The sequence below is a fragment of the Lygodium microphyllum genome, chromosome 26, assembly GCF_053477565.2.
Source record: "Lygodium microphyllum isolate KBCC chromosome 26, Lygodium_microphyllum_v1.1.10, whole genome shotgun sequence".
Taxonomy (NCBI): domain Eukaryota; kingdom Viridiplantae; phylum Streptophyta; class Polypodiopsida; order Schizaeales; family Lygodiaceae; genus Lygodium; species Lygodium microphyllum.
Genome location: NC_141160.1, coordinates 110,239,522 through 110,261,912, shown reverse-complemented (window position 1 = coordinate 110,261,912; position 22,391 = coordinate 110,239,522).

Below are 22,391 nucleotides of genomic sequence, written 5' to 3'. Positions count from 1 at the left end.
TAAGTTTGAAAAGGTTAATGACAAGGTTTTTTATGTCATTAAAGTGATAGCCACTCTCTAAATTGGATGGTTAAATCAAAGACCTTTATAGTTATACCAGCCTCACAAATTGCATTGAGCAAAGTAGAGGATGGATATAGTCTCTCAACAATGAAAGTCATGGATAAATAACATTATTAGTTGGCTTTTGGTGCACTTAATGCTACACCTACCAATGAGAAATGATTTTTAATTTGAATGAAAGTTTTTCTCCGAGATAAAGAGTCTCATTGCTTGATACCTAACTCCTTTTGCAAATTCGATCCCATTCTCATGCATAAAATGGAGCCTTATGGTCAAAGAGTGCACACTACACAATATCCTTCCCTAGAAAATCATTACCTGATAATCCGCAAAGAACATAGGGATAGAAATTTGTAGCTCCTAGTTTGAAGTTCAATACATATGGGTTCATTTTGGTACCTATAGGGGTTGGTAATGATGACACACCCTTCTATTGCCATAACTATGCTCATATGATGTCATTATACATTGCAATGGTCCATCAAAGTGTTAAGAAGAAACTTACATCAATTTCATGTAAGCAAGCCATGTTATCACGAAACTTATAGAATTATATTTCTCTAAGGTGTACTATACTTTGCACATCAAAGGTGTCCTTTAGAAAAAATAGATGAATATGTCACGCCCTATGAATTTCTTAAATGCCACGATGGACCTACGAAATGTATTTTTACTAAAATGATAGGTTATACTTATACACTAGGATGATACAACATTCTTCATTTTGGCTAATAAAACCATAACTTGCACATCATATAACTCATGAATTGCAATGAGCAAAGTAGAGAATGGATTTAGTCTCTCAATATCACACTTCCAATTGAATATTTAAACCTTTCTATTTGAGAATATACCAACAAATGTTGAAATATTAGTCCACTAACAAAATGAATCATTAAAAAAACATTTATTCTCTCTCTCTCTCTCTCTCCCCACTAATAAATAAAATAAACTAACATACACGCATGTATACACACATACACACTCTCTCTAATAAATATTATTACTCCATCTCTCTCTCTGCCCCCCTCTCACTCTCTTCGTCATGGAGTCTCGAGAGAGAAACCAAGGAAAACGGGAAATCTACTGCAAGAACATCTATCTTGTATCATCAACAAGCATGTTTTTCATATTTGAATCAACCATGAGAAGAAAAATAACACCAATCTTCTCAAATCTTTATGCAACATCATATAACAACTCTTCCACGGATTTATCATAACAAGACCTCAACACATTCTTCATATTCTTCATCAAAAGAATAAGAGAACACAAATGAATGCTCCATTTTGAATGGAAATGATCACATAGTATTCATCTTCAATGTCTTCATAATCTTTATAATCTCTTACTCATAAATACATTGTTTTTCGTGAAAAATAGGCTATCTCTCACTCTCTATCTCTCTCACGTATGCTCTATCTCAATAGTACATTGGAATAATCAAGAATAATCACCCATAATTCCTCTTTGGTCGTGGATACCCCTCCCAAGAGGTATGTTTGATATGAAGGGTCACCAGAGCCACTACAATGTATTTTTGTAGCTCAACAGTGTCATGGTCACTTCATCTTCACTCGAGTCTTCAATAGCTACTTCTTCCACTTCTTTGAGCTATTTTGAACTTGTATTCATCTCTTTCCAAGATTAAAAAACTTTCCCAATCTACACATTCATCCCATAAAACACCTATAGAGGCATGTAGAGCAAAAACAAAACAAAGATAAACGCTCTATAGAAGCTCTATAGGGTCTATAGTACCATATAGAAGGTCATCAAAAAGCATTTAGCTCAAGTAAAACCATTCAAAACCATCAAGAATCATTCAATAAGCTTTCGAACACTCTTAAAATCCATCAACCATCATTTCAAACTCTCATACAAAAAGAAATCAAAACAAAATAGAAGCTAAATAGAACCTATCATTATGCACTCAACAAAACCTTTCAGCATATCAAATCTCCACTAAAAACCATTATGAGCTTCTCAAACCTATTCAACCTTATCCAAAACTCTCCCAAACACTTTCAAACCAATCAATCATCATTCAAATCATACAAAAATCACCCAAAAATCCAATAAAAAATAGACAAAAACACAGTCATATCAACCCTCAACATATCCTCACATTTAATCAAAGAGCATCCTCGTGACCTTAGAAAAAGAGAATAAAAGTTCAAAATAATAGCTCATCACTTTATCTTCAAATATCCAATCAACAACCAAGAAGGGCTCTAGATTTATCTCTAGAAAGAAAACATGTATCTAATCCATTACTCAAGGAAAAATTCCAAAACAAGATATTAGGAACAATACTTAATCAAACCAACCAAATTTAAACAAACTCTTAAAGGATATGAGAGTTTCTTCATGTACATCCATCCATCTATCATTATCACCACGAACCTCCAAAAATGTATATTCTCAATCAATTTGAATGTCCAATCATGACCCCATCATACAAATAATACACACAATATAGACACTAAATACAAAACAACCATCTGAATGGCACCTCCAAAATAGAGATATCACATTATAAATAATCAAAATACATCTAAGGATATCGATGAAGGTGATCTCTCTTAAAAGCTTGGTGGTTTCGAAAACAATCCATGGACAAAGATTCATCTACAAAAGTCTTGAGGATTTTGGAAAAATTACAAGCAACACATCCTCTCCACCAATACAAGATACTGGCTAGGAAAGCAAAGGGCATGAAAGTACAAAATATCCAATTAGTGGAGATTAATATCCACATTCACATTTATACACGACTTCAGGATTGACTTCTGATCATTATGTGAATGCCAGTGCATGTAGGCAAGATACCAAGCAAAGTGAGCATTCAGTCTCAACTGAAGAATTTGAAGACTAAGAATACTTTTAAGTAAAGTGTAGATAATTCTAAAAATCTTGCCTAGTAGTTATCCATTCCCTTGGGATAAATGGTGAATTTATTTGAGGTCCAGTGAGAGAATATGTTGAACTCCATCCTTGATGTCTAGGAATTTTGAGATCACAGCCTGTGTAACCATTAACTAATTGATGGGGTTGAGGGATAAAAGTGGTAGGAGATGGAAGAGAAAGAAGCAAGAGAGAGTGAAGGTATGGATAAGAAAAATCATAAAAGAAGGAATGGGTTAAAGAAGGATAGTTTGTTAATTTAGGAAAAGAAGCTAAAAAGGTTGTTAACAATTATATTGGAAAAGTGGAAAGAATAGTTGTGGATGGGGAAGGACAAGAATGAGGAAGGGAAAATGTACAATCTTCAATAAAAGAACAATGGGTGAAAATAGGGATTTGAGGGGCATGTTGGGGTTGAAAAAGAAGGGGTAGAATAATCTATGGAGTAGATTGATACTTAGAAAGGTAGGCTTCATATCTATCGCTGGCCATCTACTGATAATAGGATAAACAAGGCACGAATGGTCCTAGCATAGATATGCAATGATAGGTATCAAAGAAAAATGAGTCAAATGGAGGTTGATTAGAAAGGTGGGCTAAGAGATCCACCTTAGTTGGTTAGTGTTTTTTACACATGAGCAAAGGCTTTGGATTAATGTTGATTCAACATCACCGAATTAACCATTGTATGCTAAGAAGTTTCAAGACAATCAACCACTTTAGAAGAATATATCTAGAACATCTGATCTATTAGTAACTCATAATGTTTGATATATAAAATAGCTTGCAATACCACATCCCCAACATACCAAGACAAATCTTCATCTCATCATGGACCAACAAGTCACCTCGCAAATACATGTATGACATAAGCATGGTATATGGAGTCACTAAATCTTCAAGGACCATTCTAACCACATAAATCATCAATAAATCAGAAGACTAAGCTCCACTCCAACTATCCTATCAAGAAGATAAATCCATCATGGAAAGCTTAATATAAAATGCCAACTTATGTTGCTAATAGTACACAAAGAAGGAGTGATTTAGAGGAACAAAATCTTGGAATTGTGCAAAAAAGTCCATGACAAATCCATTCTTGACTGAAGCCTTTCCACCTTAGCGTGGAATAAAGGACATAATGTCTCATTTCTTTGAAGAATAGCCAAATCTGTAGGGGATAAAGAAGGAACTAGCTGCACAGAAGGACTCTATGAAGTAAAACGGGACTAAGCCAATTGTTCCTTAAGTTATTGAATTCAAGTATTATTCTGATTGATGATAGTGTTAGCTCATTTGAGTTCTTCCATTTGGATAGCTATCAAAGCTTTTAACTCTTGGGCTTCCTTCAATAACCTATTACTCTCCTCAATCATAGTAACTACTTTAGATGTGGTATCTGCCAAATTGGTATCTGCCAAATTGGTATCTACCAACTGAACTGGCAAAGTAGACATCTCTGCTTTCTAGGCATCAATGACCTTAGTCCGTTGCTCCATCTGTGTACAGAGGTCAAAAAAATTTTCTATGGCAGAGGATAGCTCAATATTAGCCTTGTTCAACTCCTTCTTGGACTACTAACATCCTCATAAAAAGAAGAATAAAGTTGTTGAATACAAGCAGTAACTGAGATTTCAATAGAGCTCTTTACATAGAAATGGAATTGCATCTCTTGTCACCACAAATTGCACATAAGGAATTGAAATATCTAGAGTACCGTCTCTATGTGCTTTGAAAAGATTGGGCATTGTAAGGAAAGCAAACAACTGACTGCAAGATTGGACATGAATTGGAATTGAAGGAGTGAAAACTAGTACTGATTGAACCACTCCCTTAAGACATTTCCTTTGAATAACCAAAAGGAGGAGGATCAATATCCTCAATGATGATATTAGGATCTTCAGTAGGAGGAGGAACCAATGGAGGATCAACAGGTAGTGAGGGAATTTCCTTCGTAGGGGTAGCATATATCAAGAAAACATAAAGGTAGAAACTGAATGTGACATTAGTCACATTACCCCTCACGACTCGAATAAAATGCTGATCCATTTTAGCAAGGAGATATGAACTCCAATCAATAGTGATACCCTTCAACACCATGCGGGAAGCTGTAAACAATTCCTTTGAAAGATAATTAGAAGGGATTTTGTTAGGCATGAATGAGTCCTGAAGAAACTTGCACAATTGTTTCTAGAAAGGGTTAGAAATCTTGGAGACACCAACTCTTGAAGTAGTAATGACCGGCTTAGGATCCAAGGCATCCATGGTCTACTTCTACAAAATCTTCAAAATGTCCTCATTTGAGAAAAGTTGACGAGCAATAGGAAAAGATTCCCCACGGTAGGGTAAAAAATGAGCTTTGTCCAAGCTCTTAGGCATCATGAGGATAACTGTGTCACTAATAGAGGCAGACCTCTTATTGTAAGAAGTTAAGAACTGATCATACATGTTAGGATCATCAAGGACAAGTGGCAGTGTAAGGGCCACAAACTCGGATAACTCGGTCTGAGAAATAAGGTGTAATTCCAGCAACTACGAATAATCATGAGAAACCAATGGAGCATACTAATTGAGAGAGGAGTATGAGGTACCATTTAGATGGATTATACACACATCACACATACAGACAATCGCAAGGAATGCCTACAAAACATCATAATAGCAACAAATAAGATGTTGAAAATGGAAATGGCTCACATAGACATGATCGATTGACCTCCCCAAGCAATCCACATCCTAAAATATTTTGGCATGACCTCTCCACTTATGCGACTGAAAGCTTCATGCTATGCAGACATACAGGCACTCAATATCCCTGCAATAAGGCAATCCAAATAAAATATAATCAAGTCACAATGTCTCCCTTACTCCAATCAAATAACCAACAAAAAGCTGGACTAAACCAAACCACAATCGAGTGATAACCCAATCATAACTCGATTAAGATGATCAACAGACTAAGACTAACAACAAACATGTCACCCATACCACATAGGGCTTCATTTAAAAGGGGAATGTGCGATGTGAGGGGAAGGGAAATTTTAATTGAGGGTAAATTTTAATAATTATTTAACAATGAATAAGTTTTATTAAGTGATAAACCTTAACAAGAAAATCGTTGTTTATTTTATCCATTAATTAAAAGTTATTAAGTTTCACGATGCTTTAATATTTCTCGAACATCATTCTCGACTCAAGGTCTCTAAATACAAATTCATTTTTAGAAATTTAATATGTGTGTAGTACCTTCTTTTAGCGCATACCTTTGTGATGACATGTTCATTTTATTATAATTAAAACGGTATGTTTAGTGCACACAAAGCATGTGCTACATGAATTGGTGGTTCATTTTAATTAAATTATATGTGTGTGTACTATAACGTGGATGTGTGTGAAAAATATGGTCAACTTGTTAGTTTTAACAATTACTTGTGATGTCTGGATACAAAAAAAGAAGAAGGAAAGGAACAGGATACCTGGAGGAGGGTGTGAATGCAAATATTTGAATGCACACAAAAATCAACTGATATGATGAAAAAGAATCATGATCACAAATGAATCCACAATACACTTCAATTAACTAGAAATTCTTTTGGCATAAGCAAAAAATACCACAACCCATGTGTATTTTGTTTGTATTATTTTGGTTTTTTTCCAAAATTTTGTTTAATTTTATTTGGATGTGTTTAATTTGTTTTTGTTTTATTTTTTAAATTATTTTTAAGTATATATATTCAATTAATAAGACAAAGTTGAAAATTTAATCAAGGGAAGTTATTACATTTTTTCACATTTTTAGTTAAATTTTTGCTAAATTTTCTTGAATTTTTATGACTTTAATAGATTTTAAGGGTTTTAAGATATTTTAAAATTTTCATTTATTATTTTATTTATATTTTTAACTAATTAACATAAGCAAAAATTTCAAAAAAATCAAAATTTAATTTGCTATTTTTTGTAAATTATTATTATTTATTTTATTTTTTATGATTTTATTAGTTTTTTTAAATTTCAAAATATTTTTTGCAATTAAAAAAAATACAAAAATGCGTGTACTCGGGTTTGGACTGTATGTGAACATCAACCAACCTGTTGCTGCATGGACAAACACACAAGCTCATCGTCGTGCATGAACAACTGTGAAACCCACGATTAATTGCATCCTATGTGCGAATGATTACGAATAGAGCGAAGGGGCGTGAGAGGAAAAAATTTTTATGAGAATAAAAAAAATAGAAAGTGGGGTGGGGTGTTCGGGTTGTTTTATTTATATATATATATATATATATATATATATATATGATGGGTTTTTTAATAAAAAATAAAAATATGAGGGGGGAGAGGGGGGACAAGGGAAAGGGGGATAGTGGGCGGGTAGGGAGGTTAAGGGGGATAGTGGGTAGGTAGGGAGGGTAGGTAGGGGGGTAGTGGGCAGGGGAAAGGTTTTGGGTGGGGGGGGGGGGAAATGGGCGAGGTGGAAGGGGGGGGAGGGGGAGGAAGGTGACACGAGAGGAGGGAGGGTGCGTGGCGAGCACATAAATGGTGGCGAGCGTGGCAATGACGGCCACAGATGACGATGAGTGGCGCGATAGGAGTACAACGGCCACACGAATGTGTCGATGGCAGGCGACGACAACTACGGGCGACAGCATTCTAGATCATGACAGTGCTGCAATGACGGTTGGGGTGGAGGAAGGAAGAAGGAGAGAAGGAGAAGGAGGGGAAAGAAGAGGAGGAAGAGGCAAGAGGGTAGGTGGAAGAAAAAGAAGATGAGGAGAAGGAGAAGGTGGGGAAGGAGAAGGAGGAGCAGGAGGAAAGAGGGAAAAGGGGAAAGTGGGGAGGGAGAAGAAGAAGAAGTAGGAAGAGAAGAAAAGGGTGGGTGCAGAGGGAGGGAGGCAGGGTGGGAGCCACACGGGGAGGGGGAGAGAGAAAGAGGGAGCGAAGAGAGAGAAGGAGAGAGGGGAGGGGGGAAATGGGATGGTTGGGGGAGGGGGTAATTTTTTTAAAAAAAGTGTTAAAATAAATAAATAATAGGGGCTATGTAAGAGAAGAATACATTCTCTATCATATCCTCTATTTTTACTTCTACATCTAGCTCTACTTCTGTGTTTGTCTCTGTCTCTGCTTCTGTCTTTGGCTCTGCTACGGCCATATAATAGGGAGAACAATACGTCCATGCCTGTATCTCACTATTAAAGGCGACTTTAGAAGTCATTCATAGTCCATGTATAAGAGGTATTTACCCATTGTAAAGACTTTGCTTCTTTCAAGAGTTGGCTTATAGTGCCCACTATCAGGGACTATGCATTTATTTTCTTAGGAAAGATCTATTTGAGAGCCTCTTCATTTCCTAATATGCCATCTATTACTTCATTGGAGAAGTTTATTAAGACTTCAATGGAAGTAGATCCATTACCTTTTTGTGAATTGTACAATTTCAGCACCACTTTGTTGGGTCCTTTACCTAGGGTTAGGGTTCCTTTGAACCAATCTGACTATGCTCTTGTTTCAAAAAGCCATGGTCTTTCTAAGAACAAAGGGTATGAGGTCTTGTAGGAATTTGGTTTTAGCACCAAATAGGTCAACCAATAATCTCTTCTTACGAGGGTTATCTTTACATATGGGAGAATTCCCAAAGGCTTAATTTCGCTTTGGTCTGCCAGTCTGATAAGCCATTATGTAGGTTGCATACCTTGCAGGCCTAAATCCTTCATTATCACATCTATCATTATGTTCATTGATGAACCTCCATCAATCAATGCATTTGCTATAAAGCATCCTTCAATCCACATACCAATCTCTGGAGTACTGGGATCTAGGAAGACATCAGTCACATCTACTTTTTTCATAGGTTTTGGGGGACTTATTGGACTTAGGGACAGTTGTGAGAGTAATCCTTAAGCCACGTCTTCTTGTCAGTATGTTTTTGAATTTCTTTTGACTAGTAGGGGATAGCATTAGCAACTATCGGAATGTTAGGTTTGGTTTGAAGGTATCTAGGTCTTTGACCAAGTCATATTCCTTGATGGGATTTACGGGATTCTCCAATCGGCTAGGGAATAGGGCAACACCCACTTTTATCTTTCCTTTTTCCTCTAACAATAACAACATCTACACTTCTTCTATCACTGGAGGCACTACTGCGTCCTCTATGTCTTGGACCTCTAGTCCTATATCTGTAACTACTTCTGTATCCTTCTATACTGTTGGACGACTCTATAATGTACCATTCTGTTCTGTTTCTCCTTTGAAAGATTGAACTTTACCATTTTGGAAGAGGTAATGTTCTCTTTTGGAACTGTGGGTACTCTTTTCTTAGTACATGTTATTGCAGCAACTTCTAATTCCACCAAATTGGAGGCAGGTTCTTGGGTCTTCTGTTGGGTACCAGTGGTAGCTTTCATAGGAGCCGGACTGGCACAGTCTTTTGCAACGTGGTCTTCTGCTTTGCATTGACTACATAAGGGTTTGTAGTCCATGGACCTTCTAGGGTTTGGGCAATTTGGTGAGAATGTCCCTTTTCTCCACATTTGTAACACTCCACTTTTGATCTGCCAAACTGTTGTCCTTTGTAACTCTGAGAGGGAAACCTTCTTGGGCCGAAATTAGGACTGAACTATCTAGGCTTTGGTCTGATATCCTAAGTGGTAATCTTGGATTCCAACAAGTTAAATCTTGCTTCTTCATCTTTCTTCCTTCTTTCATGCATCTCCTTCTCAGAGAGAAGATATATTCTGAATGGTTCTTCCTTAAACAATGTGAACAAAAGACTCCAAGGATAGTTAGTTTTCGGGTACATTTAGTGGCTAAATGTCCTGCCTAGCTGATGACACTTTCCACACCATATATTAGATCACATCACATCTCTTCCACCTCGTGTAAGATTGGATATGTTGGCGATATTTACCTTTAGCGTCTGCAGTTGTTTTGTAATCATGTATATAAACTCATTCTTGATGCTAGCAACTGACTTGGACAAATAGTCCTTCAAATTTTCGCCTCTTGGAGTACTCACAGTAGGGTTTTGGGAAGCTTTTGTAATCACTGCATAGATTGGATGGGTTGATCTAGAGGGTCCTCTATTCTAATTTTGATTTAGAGCTCTTGTTGAGATTGGTGGTTGTTGGTTCCAATTGGTAGGGTTACATTGTTGTTGTTGAGTTGCCATTGGGGAAACTATTTGAGGCCACTATTTTTGTGGTTGAACCATCATTTGAGGATATAGAGGTCTGCTGACATCGATTGGAGCTGTAGTGCTTGAGCTTTTGTGGTGCTGTAGGCAATCGTTCCAGCTGCAGCGCCCGAGCTTTTAAGGGCCTGGTAAGCAACCTTTCCTTACAACCCACTTGTCTTCCATGGCCTTGGTAAGCAATCCTCACCCGAACCTCTGATCAGCATGCAAGAGGGCTATCCACCAATGGATCGATCGATATACCCTTTTTCGCATCGAAGGGTCTGCATGGTCTAATGCTCTTCTCTACATTGTAGTGCTTTGTAATTTATGTTTAGTGCACTCTTGTCTGCCTTTTTAGTGCCTTGCATTGGTGCACTTGCAATTTGTGGTAAGGTGGGTATATATTTGAAGTAAGATGGGGCCAAAGATGCACTTTTGTGTGCTTTAAATTACATTTCAAGCCCATCATACTTTTCGATAGAGACACATTTTTTTGAGAGCCTTGGTATGGTCTCCAATTTATGCTCATGGACATGTTTGGGGCAAGTTGAAGTCTTACTTTGGCAAATCTCCCCTCCATTCGCATTTTGAAATGGAATTCCTAATACTTAATGATACCCAAACATTCATAAGACTTACAGAGAACTTGTGCATCAGACACATTGCAGAGTGTTGTCAAGATGAGGAGGACATAATGGATGACATAAATAAAGAAGTCTCCATCCTTGAAACCAATGCCACTAATTTTGTGAAGGCCGAGGGAGCCCTTGGGCTTTTCTTACAAAAAGTGTTTTACCACTTAAAGAAACTTCTTACTGAAGAGGAGTTTCTGTAGACACAAAGAAGATTGGGCATTGAGTTCATAGGAAAGCAAGAGGAGAAAAATGTTACCATGCATGAACCTCATCAATATTCAATTATTCTGTGGGTAAAAGAAAAAGTTGACGAAGAAGAGAATCCTAGAAATGTGGGTTTCTTTTTTGTTAATTTTCTATTTTTTCAAGCCTTTTAATAGTCTAATTTAGTTTACTTGACATTTCGCTTGCCCTTCAAGTATTACTTTTATGATGATGATAGATTTCTAGCTTGTACTGGTGGCACAAGGACCAACTTTGGTCACGATTCATTACTTGCCTATTACATTAGGAAAATCTTTAGTATAACTTCTTTGCCCCACTTCCAAACCTTAACAACTCATATATCAATGGAAAGCTCTTGAATAGTAGGTTCTAAAAATGCAATCTTGAACAAGTTTGGAATTCATTTGCAAAGTATTACTATGCCCCTATTTTTTGAGAGAATATTTTGGTTAAACTCCCTTACAAGGCCATTTTTAAACCTCAAAATTTCCTTAAATTACCTCTCCTAACTCAATCAAGAGATTGTAAAGATCTATCATACAAAGTATTTTGAGGAGCCATATATGCCAATATCTATTCTCAAGACTATTCTCACAAATAGAGACAAAGTTATACTCATGGAAAACTATGCTACAACTAGATTATCTGGCTATGTTCTAAGGTACAAAAAATCAAGCAGTAGATACTTCTTATGTTACATTGTTTATATCTTAGTAGCTAATCCTTAGAAGAACCCTCCATTGGAAGGCTATAGGAGGCAAAAATACCTCTTGGATAACAAAATGAGTGCACTCTTGCTTGATGATGACAGAGAGAAAGATGGAGAAGTAGAAAGTAGCAAAAGAAAGAGGCTTTTTGATTAACCTTTAAAAAGTAATTAAAATTAATATTTGTATTAGTTAACCATAATGCTCTATATAGAAGGTCGCATGAATGTCTCATTTTGTGAAAAATGTGATGAAAAGCACATATCAAGTACAAAACCTCTCATTATCCTAATAATATTTTCTGTTTTGAGTTGAATTTGCATCTTATGTGTTTTCTTTAGTTGGTTGTCCATTGCTTAATGATTTTAAATATTGAAGCTATTTTTAATAAAAATTATTGAACACCTTATAGAGTGATTTTACTTTTCTTTGCCAACCACCACATCTTGTGGTTCTAAAGTATAATACTATTGCTTGGTATGGAATTTCTCCACGCCTTCTATGTCTATACTGATAATGTTTCATAATTCTCAATAAAGTATGTTTTGTGCTTTAACAAAATGTGTTTGTATAAGGAAAAACTCATCAAGGCTATTAAAACACAAGTTATGAAAAAAATAAAAACATATTATACTTATTAAATAAAATTTAATGGTTTGTTTTATCCAAAATTTTACTAAATAAAATATAATACCCTTTGCCCAAGATTTTACCATTGCTTTCACCAATCTTTTTATTTTATCTTGAAGTTTGAATAATAGCTTGTATTGTTTTTATTTTGCGTCAATAGTTATATGAGGTTATTGAGCTCTATCTAGAACTTTATATGATCATTTGCTTTCATTGGATCACTAGTTGTATTTATTCTACATTCACACAATTTTTTCAACACTTTTTAGATTGCTAAGCATCCTTTTGAAGTTTCACATGACCCCCATAAAAGCCCATTGTTAAAAAAGGTTCTTTACATTTCTTGATGCAAGTCTTTGAAAGGGATGCAGGCTTGATAGAGTAGGCATAATCAAAATGCAACTTAAGAGTTTATTGAGAATCCTAATCTTTGCATATAATGTATAAATATGTACCATATCCAATGGAATTTTTAGAATGGCATCCCAATATAGATCTTGTAATTTTTGTAGTCCATATATCTATGCTTGCCTTGCTCCATTATTGAGGATCATAACTCATTGATCACTTTGTCTCTTGATGTAAAGGTCTATTCATGTAATGTGCTCTACCTAAACAAACATCAATAGCACATATTTTAAGAAGTAATCAAGACTATTGTTGCCCAGAACTTGTTAGCATAATTGATCATTCGTAATCTTGAACTACTTATATCTACCTTGCAGAGAAAGCTTCACCTCAACCCCACAAGTATCGACTTGAGAAATGGGAACCTAATTCAAATGCTATGGTCTCTTATCAGTCTTCTAGCATTAGCTTCTGAGGTGATCACATTTCTATTATCCCTCGGGCCAAAGCAACCCATTGCCACACTTGGTTCAAAGAGAGTAAGAAATGAGGGGGAGCGATGCATGTCAACCCCTCTACTAGTAGGATAAATCCTCAACTCTAGTCCCCTAAAATGACACTGGTTGGTTTTAATGATAATGACTCGTCGGGGATCTAGCCACCCACTTTTCTCAAGGGTAATTTGACATACAGAAATCAGCTTTACTAATTAGCCCTTTAAAACAATATACATTCGCATAAATTAGGCACATACACAAATAAAATTTCAAATAGTTTTTGAAAATAATTGCAATAAATATATTTATTTGCACCTTCTCCAAGGTGCAATGCCATGGCGACATTTTGTTCCTTATACCGAGGCTCATATCCAAGTACTTAGATATTGGTGCATAGGCATAATACACAAATCCGCCCTTATCTAGCATCAAGACCTTCCAAGAAGACAATCCCAAGCTCATAGGGGTTTGGTTGGTCCTTAATGCCCATGGAATTGACATCTAGAGCCCCTTGGCATCCCTTTCATCTCCTAGCATAACATCCTCCCTATAAAGAGACATTCGCACCCAAGAGGACTAGTCCTAGAACTTGTTGCACACAAATCCATCCCCTTGGCAAAGGGCTTTGGTACTAGTCTTGGAGAAGGGCATATCCAAGAATCTTCCCATGTCGGCACAATATCTATTTTCCCAAAATCCACAAACAAGGCAATTAACATATTCTCAACTATGAAATTATCTCTTTTCCAAACAACAAGTATATCTTAAAACATTTCATTAAAACCAATACATGATAATTTTCCTAGTGTTTAGGATGTGATACTTCTCGAACCCTCTTCATACTTTTCACAATGCTTTAGCATGCAATATTTTAATACATAAGAAAAAGGCAGATACCTTTACTCCTAGTAGTTACGTTCTTAAAGGATAGTCATGATTAGTTTCTAATGGATAATTCATTTCATGTTCTAAGGACATAAGTTGTAACTCCCTTCTAAATGCGATAATTTAAGGATAGTCTAGGATGGATAGAAACTACTCTTTATCCTATATTGTTGCTAGTAATAACAATATCCAACTAGATATAAACTAATCATTCAATCAATCAATAATTTTACTTAATCAAAATTGCTTTAAATCTATCCAATGATATGTGAATAGAAATTGGAGCGGATGGGACTTCGTTCATACCTGCAACTTCTTGTCACATTTCAACTCTTCACTGCTTTAGAGCCATCATAGCAAGCAAACATCTTCTACCACCTTTTTTGCTCTATCACTTCTTGGACCCTTGTAGTACCTCCAAACTTGTATGCCTTTGAGGCAAAGCTTGGTGAGGCAATGGGATACTTAAAAGTTTGGCAAAGCGAGGAAGTATCTATGTCGAGAGGAAAGGATAATCAAAATACAATTTTTTTCTATGTTCCATTCTCTTACTCTTCTCTCTTCTCTCTTCTCTCTATCCTCTCTCTAGCTCCCTCTCTTTTAACTATTTCTCTCTAACTCATCTCTTCTCTCTATCTCTTTCTAACTCCATATCTTCTAACTATATTTCTCTCTTCCCACACTATGCCTCTCTTGTTGAGATAGCAAGTTCAACACATGCGGACATTGATAATGGATCGCTTGGTTAGATGGATCAGTATGTCTACACCTAGCATGTCAATGGTCATCATGGCTCTTACATGGCCAGTGTTATTATATTTGGTTTTGTTACATCTATCTACAATTGACATAGTTATAGCACCACTTGATTAGTATAGTCAATTATGTAGAGTTTGACTCTTTAGGCCTTATTTGTAGTTTTTTTGGTCAATGTGAGGTCATTTCGTGCCCCTTTTTAGACCTGCAAGGTTGTTAATAATAGTTTTAGGGTATACTTTCATTTCGGTTGTGTTGATTGAAAGTGGGCGCACATGTTGCGAATTTTGAATATGTAAGTTCTAAGGTATTTTCTAGGAAGAAAATACAAGGTTTATCTATAAATAGGTTGCAGATTATATTACTATTGAGAGCTGCCACCAATAAAAATGGCTGGTTGGTGTGTTACTGTGCACTTGTTTGTGAAAGGTTGTGAAAGTTACCATGTAGGTTTTCAAGAGGACATGGTAACTTTAGAGGTAGAGGGAGCTTTAGAGGAAGAGGTGGATAACAAAATAGAGGTTCTAGCAATTTTGGTATTATTTGTCATTATTGAGGCAAAATAGGTCATACTATAGCTTAATGTTATGCTAAGAACAATGACATCTAGTAGTAAATTGCAACAAGAAAACTATGCATCATCTTCACGACAGAATAAAGCAAAAATGAGAACTTGTTTGTTATGCAGCATATGATGAATACTATTACAATAAAAAGGACACACGAAGATGTATGGTATGTTGATTCAGGTGTATCTAATAATATGACCAGCCATATTGAATGGTTTGCATATATACAAGGTTAATAAAATCTAGGTTATATACAGACAAGTGTTGATTCATGCTACTTAATTTTACACATTGAAAAAGTTTCATTATCCTTGCATGATGGTCAGTTAGACAACAAAGAGTTTGTTAGATGTATTACATATACCATCCATCACAAAGAATTCTTGCTATGAATGTTTACTTTAGATGTTAGAATTCTTGCTATGAATGTCGGTATGTATGCTAAATACAAAGAAGTGATTGTAGGTATTAAAATGTGGCACAAATGTATTAGACACGCAAATGTATAAATGCTAAAATTAATATAGTTCAACGGGTTGGTTACATGGTTGCTTGCTTTTAGAGTTGTAAAGTTTAATAAAGTGTGTGAAACATGTCAGTTTGGTAAGCAAGCAAGACAACTTTTTTTGTATGATAGAGATGGAGCAAGAATATACTTGACATTATACATATGGATGTTCGGGGGCCTATGCATAACATATCTCTTGGTGAAAGTAAATATTTTGTCATGCTTATTGATGATTATTCACGTGGATGTATTTCATGAAGAAAAAGAGTATTGTGTTTAAGCACTTCAAAACTTTCAAGGGTGTTGTAGAAACAAAAACATGCTTGAAAGTTAAGTGTTTGAGGTCAAATGGAGAGGGAGATTATGTCTCTAATGAGTTTAATGACTTCTTGAGGCCTCACAGGATGAAGAGATAGTTTACTTGTAGGTATATCCCACAAAAAAATGGGGTTGTGGAAAGGAAAAATAGGTAAATTACAAAAGTTGCTTGGTATGCATCTGGTGGTGATGCATTGGATGATGATATGATTATGATAGTTACATGTAAAAAGAAAAGTAAGGATCATGGAGTCTTAGTGGACCAAAAACATCATTTGGTACTAGATCTAGAGTTAGCCCTTAGTCTGGGAGATAAGGAGTAGTCTCACATCTTTAGGTGCATCTACTAGTATTGTAAGGATAAATGAAAGAATAAATTATCAGATGATAAATGATACATCTGCTAGTCATTTGGGGTTTGCTAGAGATTCCAATGGTTCAGAGAGTTTGGATGATGAGCTTGGTATTTCTTTAGTCAGGATACTAGGTGTACAAAGAGTACATGGTAACACAAAGACTCCACTGAGTGATCTATTAGTACATAGGTCTTGTAGGGTGAGATACCCTATTAAAATATTTGATTTTGAAGGTTATTTATTAGCTCACTATTATGCTTATATAGCAAAGGTGGTTGAGGATGTTGAGCCCACTTTTTTTGAGGATGCTATTGGTCATACTCATTAGGATGCAACAATAGATGAGGAGATGGTACATTAGAGGCCAACAAGACTTGGGATCTAGTACCATTGCCTAAGATCAAGAAAGCTATTAGTTGTAAGTGAATCTACAAAAGTAAGCACAATGTAAATGGTTCAGCTAGCAAGTATAAGGCTGGGATGGTTACAAAAGGTTATGCTCAAAACATATGGTATAAATTATGAAGAGACATTTAGTCAAATTACTAGGATGGCAATTGTTAGATGTGTGATTGCTTTGGAAGTAGCCAAAGGTTGGAGTTTGTAGCAAATGGATATAAAGAATTCCTTCTTGCATGGTGAATTACAAGAAGAGGTGTATATGGAACAACCAATAAGTTATGAGGATCTAGAGCATCCCACATATGTGTGCAGGTTGTTAAAGAAGGTGCTCTATGGGCTAAATCAAGCACCTAGAGCATGGTATGATAATATTGGAAAGTATCTTATCAACATTGGCTTTTATATTTTTGATGCTGTTGTTGAAGTCAAGGATCTTTTGAAGAAAAAGTTTGAGATAGACTTTGGGTAAGTTGAGGTACTTTCTTGGTATTGAGGTGATAAGATGTGATGATGGTATATGGTTGTCCCAAAGGTAACATGGCTTGGATATATTGTCCAAGTATGGTATGATAGCATGCAAGCCTCTTTTAGTGTCATTGGAAAAAAATGTGAAGTTGAGTGCTGAGGTTGGGGATCATATAGAAGAGTCTACTATGTTCAAGAGGATAGGAGGGAGTTTGATTTACATGGCTATCACAAGGCAAGACTTGAGCTATGAAGTTGGTCTCGTTGGTTACTTTATGCAGATACCTAGAAAGTCTTATCTGGTTGTAATTAGATATATATTGAGGTATGTAAAGTCCACTTTACATTATGGAATTTTTTATGAGACAAGTAAGGATATACATGTGTTTGGATACATAGATGTAGATTCGGTTGGCAGTATGTTTGATAGAAGATCTATCAACGAATTCATATTTTTCCTTGGGAGTGTGGTAGTTACGTGGAGTAGTAAAAAACAACCTATAATTACTTTATCAAGTATAGAGGCCGAGTATAGAGGTGCTGCTATGGTATCATGTAAGGTGGTATGCATGCAAAAGTTATTTTTAGATGTGCAAGTAGATAGTCCAATTGTTATTTATTATGACAACATGAGTAGCATACAATTGGCTAGGAAGCGTATGTTCCATGCTAGGACAAAACACATTGGAGTGCATTATCACTTTGCTAGAGAGAAGGTACTTGTAGGTGAGATTAACTTGGTATATTTAGCACATAGAATGAGATAGCTGACATCTTCATGAAGGCATTGGATGGAGAGAAGCTTCAAAAGTTTTGAAGCTTACTTGGAGCTGTAGGGATACAGTTGAGCTTGAGAAGAGTGTTGAGATGGCAAGCTTAATACATGTAGACATTGATATTGAACCACTTAGTTAGATGGGTCTAAACGTTTAGATGTAGCACATTGGTAGTCATTATGACTCTTACATGGATATTGACTTATCATGTATTATATTCGATTTGTTACACCTATCTACAATTGGCATCGTTATAATGTGACTCTAGTAGTATAGTTTGTTATGCATCATTTGACTTAGTAGGCCACTTTCCTTTATATTGTATCTTATCTATACTTTGTGTACATTGGAAAGTGTATGAAAGAAGAACAAGAAATGAACAAAGACATTTTGGTCTCCATCTCTCTTTGTGTGTTATTGAGTGAGCTTCTTCTTGTGTGTATTGTGCGTGTTTGAGACAATAGCTTGAGCAAATCCCCTTCCATGAGATTCGTGACATCTCTCTCTTAACTTCCTCTCTCATTACCTCCCTCTAACTCCTTATCTATTACTATCTCTCACTCTCTTCTCTCACTCACTCACTCATAACTCTCTCTTTCCATCTTTTACTTCTCTCTCTCTCTCTCTTTCTCTCTATCACTCACTATCTCTTCACACACACACACACACACACACACACACACACACAAAGTAATGTATCATTTTCACTAATCCTCCTCTCTCAATGCCTTATAACTTAAGGCTTTATATAGTCTTTGGTATGTCTCCTTACCCACAATATTTGTGGAGAAGTGCGTTGGATTTACTCAATTTGCTTCAATCATCGATTTTAATGTGAGCTTTGAGGGATCATAGTCATGGCCTTTTGGTGTTGTGATAGCTACTATGAACTGTTTCAACAATGATGACATTGATACATGATGACAAGGATGATCATGGTTCATGATTTTTGTGTTGAATGATGACATTGATGGTGATTTTGTGTGTTGATGATGACAATTCGAAGGGAAGAGTGTAGGAGCTCTTCGAGCTCTACCCTGAGACCTACGGACCACTTATTACTCAAGTGTTTCGAACTGAGCAGCCATGGCTACCTCTCACATAGCCGTCGCGCTACGCCTACCTTGTGGGTGTAGTGAGCTTACCTTGATGCTCGATCGAGTACCTTCCTCTCTCTTGCACCCCTGCAGCTCCACGATCCTTGAGGCGAGCTCAAGCAACCTCAATCCCTCTCCCATGAGCTTCATCCTCCATAGCCACGTTCAAGACTAGAGGAGAGAAGAGGGGAGGAGAAGATGAAGAGGGAGAATGGGGAGCTTCTTCTCCAAGTTCCCTTGCCCTCCCACGATCACTCCCTCACACACTCTCATGCTCTCAGTCCCTCTCACAAGCACAAGCAAGGAGGCACGAAGGTGAGAAATAGGAGGAGAAGAAGAAGGCGCTGTTTGCCACACACGAGGATGCTCTTCTCATTTACCTTTTAACTTTATATACATGCCCTTAATTTCCATGGGCGGTTGTCCCCCTTTTTTACATGGCCGGCCATTAGCCTAGGCCCTTTTTCCCATTGTCCCTCTATCTTCCTAGATTCCTTTCCACCGCCCGTCTACATTTACAAATTGCACGGGTGAGAGCCCGGTGCTCTTTTACAAGATTTCAGGGTGCGCCTTTATATTTTAAAATGCGCCTTTTCCCTTTTGTATTTGCCTTGGACCTTTAAGGTTGCCCTTGCGCTTTTGGCCTTTTCTCCTATTCCTACTTCAGTCGGGCTACTTCTTTTTGTTTTTTCCGCCTTTGCCCTGCGTCTTTCCCGCTTTCTTTTGCTTTCTTCGTGTTGGGGTTAACATTACCCCCTTCCTAGACGAGTGCCAGTCCCATGGCACTGTGGCGGGAAGTAGTGGGATAAAGGATGCTAGTGGTAGGTGTGACTGGCGGTTGGACACTGAGGCTTGTGAATGAGAGGTGATGGGGTTTGATGACGATGCCGAAGAGAGATTCCAGCGTGCTTTAGGCTTGCTGACAATTGTGGCATCTGTCTCACTGTTTTGGCGCCCCTCTGGAACTGGTCGTCGTTTGAGTATCCGAAACGCTTGATACAAGAAGCAGTCCCTTAGGAAGATGGTATTGGAGGGATTTATTCTGGAGAAACCCTCCGAAAGCTGTTTGTCGTGAAAAGCCGTGGCATGGGCTGAAAAACCCTTGTCTGGGAGGAGAGGATCTTCGGTTTTGAGGTGAAAGTCTTCAGGCTTGTGGTGCTAATAAGCGATCCGTAGATCTTGAGGTAGTGGGCATGGATCATCGGACGGTGAGGTTCCAAGATCTATGCCAATGGCAGCCCATCAGTGGGCGGATGGTTGTCAACATGAAATCTGTGGAGCTACTGAAACCTTCGCAGCGAAGCTCCTGAAGTTGCAGTAACGGGGTCATGTCGGACTTCTGGAAAAATTCATTGTCATTGGAGGATGTAGTAGACGATCGCCCTCAGCCAAGCAGCCCGTTCTGGAAACATGAACATAACCTGCAAGAAAAGTGGTGCACTTCCTAGGGGGTGTGTCTGTCTCACTGTGCAGTGCATGGTGCCCGTGCGAGTGGAACTGGGAGATGGGTCTAACCTTGGGCAAGCCCTTGGTAATGTCCCACACTTGAGGACCCAGTTTGTGCGGCTTCTGAGGTGCGATGCGAAACTTAGGGTGACAGGTCCGAAAGTCTTGCCCTTGATGTGCCCTGAGTGTGAAGTGGGGGAGGGGCTAGAGAGGACTCTAGATGTAGTGAGTATGGTGCACCACAATAGTGAACGAAGGCAGCAAGCACTTTTCTTCTTCTTCTTCTTCTCCTTTTTTTTTTTTGAATGAGAGAGAGGACATTGGGCGATGCATGGGGCACCTATTTAGTCACGGGGTGGTCGTAAGCATTGTGATGAAAATGCGTGACTTTGTAGGTATTCCTTAATACCGGTTCTAGCTCTTAGAGGAGTGGTGGACAAAAAGGGGTGATTACACCTTGTAAAACGGGTGTCACTCATATTTTTTAATAGTTCTAAGCAGAAGGCCGGGAGGAGAGTAGCGCGCATCATCAAACTTGCCATGGCTCTACTATCTATTCCTAGGTTAAGATAAAAAAAGAGTGGAGGGAGTTGGGCTTCCTCTGCGGAAGGTTTCTGGAGTAGCAAGAATTTGAGAAGTCAGAGGTAATTACAAGTGGTTAAGAATGCTGGATCGGGGCAGGAAGAGAAATCTACAAGGAAACGATTTATGGAGGGAAGTATATCTTCTACCCTAAGTGCTAAGCACTCCTCTGGGCTTCTAGCATTTACATTATAGATTCTCGGGAAGTCAAAATCCCCATGCAAATCTCTGTTGTAATCCACTCCATGCCTATGGGGGTAGGGCATGTAGATAGGATCATTGCGCTCTTCGGGGAGAGAGCTACAAAATGCGGTCCAGGCATCAAAATTGGTGTCCCAAATCCTCCTCCACCATTTTGGCTGTGCCTGGTAGCCTTGGACGGATTTGGGAACCAGACCGACCTTGTCTTCCCAGTATTCTCGTGGCTCTTGCCTCGACCTGGTTACTATTATGCTTCTCTCTTCCATCCATTTGTTTGTGAGTTCGTTAGCCAGATATTTGATCTTGGCTACGACTCCTAGAGATAGGGCCCGGTCTAGGGATCGTGGAAAAGCGAGTGAGAGCTCGAATGGCCTCTTATGTAGCTCTTGCTGGTACCATATGACCAACTCCTAGGGCCAATCTACAGGATGTGTATCATTTCGTAGTGGCATGGGCTCCTCAAGAAGTTGTCGTGGAAGTATGCGCGCTCGGCTTTGGGCCTCTTCTGCTAACTCTTGCCTCCTTCTCCTTGCTGCAATTATGCGTTCAGGTAGCTCGGCGTCGGCAGGTTCCTCCTGTAGGATCTTTGGTTGAGGCGGACTCGACATCCTTTGCGGCTCGTCTTCCTCATCTTGCTCGAAGTCCGGCTCCTCTTCGGCATTTCGCGCTACCACAGGAGGAACGACTGGTGGTGGTGGCGGTGGCTACTCTTGCTCCTGAAAACCTAACTCCTGGAGCTCCGTAGTGGAAAGGCCTGTACAGCGCAGGTAGTAGAACTGTTGCTCTTTAGTTATTCCTGTACTTGTTGGAAGCTCCCGCTCTTGAAGGCCGTATCGTAGCGCCC